At 35.7% G+C, this 898-nt stretch overlaps 1 protein-coding gene across 1 annotated transcript in view; it reads left to right on the top strand.

The window, feature by feature from the left end:
• LOC143079843 (b(0,+)-type amino acid transporter 1-like) overlaps nt 1-898 on the top strand; it is a 52,476-nt gene that overhangs the window by 914 nt on the left and 50,664 nt on the right. The window lies entirely within an intron of this gene.

Genomic DNA, 898 nt, shown 5'->3' with positions numbered 1-898 from the left:
GTGTCGAATGAACGCCTATCTAATTCAAAAGCCTTCTCATGATGACTTGGCCAGTGTCTGTACTTCAGTTGTGAATATATAACATATGGCGAAAAAGGTATAATTCCAAGCAATGTTATATATAAATAAAATGTTTAAAATTCCTAAATAACAACAACAACAACAACAACAACAACAACAACAATACCTTATTTTAAGAGGGTTACACAGTTAGCTATGTAACTAATCTTCCCTGAGGCCCTCATCATGAGAAATCAAACAAAATGCAAACATATACATTGCATACAGTAGTATAAAAAGTCAAGTATAAGCAGTACTTATTAATTATCATTCAAATGAATAATCATAATTGTCTTTGATATATTAATAACAGAATAAAATTGAGAATAGAAATGGGGAATGTGTCAAAAAGACAACAACCCGACCATAGAGCAGACAACAGTCGAAGTCAGCCAATGGGTCTTCAACGCAACGCAGCGAGTATCTCCCGCACCCGGAGGAGTCCTTCAGCTGGCCCCAAAACAAATAACTACACTGGTTCAGTGACAATGCTCGTCATACCAAACTCCGAATTATACACAAGAAACTTAAATTTAAAATCATACAAGACTAACAAAGGCCAGAGGCTCCTGACTTGGAACAGGCGCAAAAATGCGGCGGGGTATATCATGTGTTCTGAGATCTCAATCCTCCCCCTATACCATGTATACCACTAGCCAGTATATTAACATTTTTTATATACATTGTGTATATAAAACATGTATAAAGTTAACTGGTTGAAGTCAACCACAATCCAACAGGTTAAGAAACCAAAAGTACATTGACTTCAGGCTAGTACATGTTCCGGTCCTTCGCTTTTATATCTATAATTATTTATCCATGAAATCAAACTCTGTAA

Source organism: Mytilus galloprovincialis, chromosome 6 (assembly GCF_965363235.1).
Source record: "Mytilus galloprovincialis chromosome 6, xbMytGall1.hap1.1, whole genome shotgun sequence".
Lineage (NCBI taxonomy): Eukaryota > Metazoa > Mollusca > Bivalvia > Mytilida > Mytilidae > Mytilus > Mytilus galloprovincialis.
Note: the sequence above shows the minus strand (reverse complement) of the source record. Positions and strands in the feature narration are given on the sequence as shown.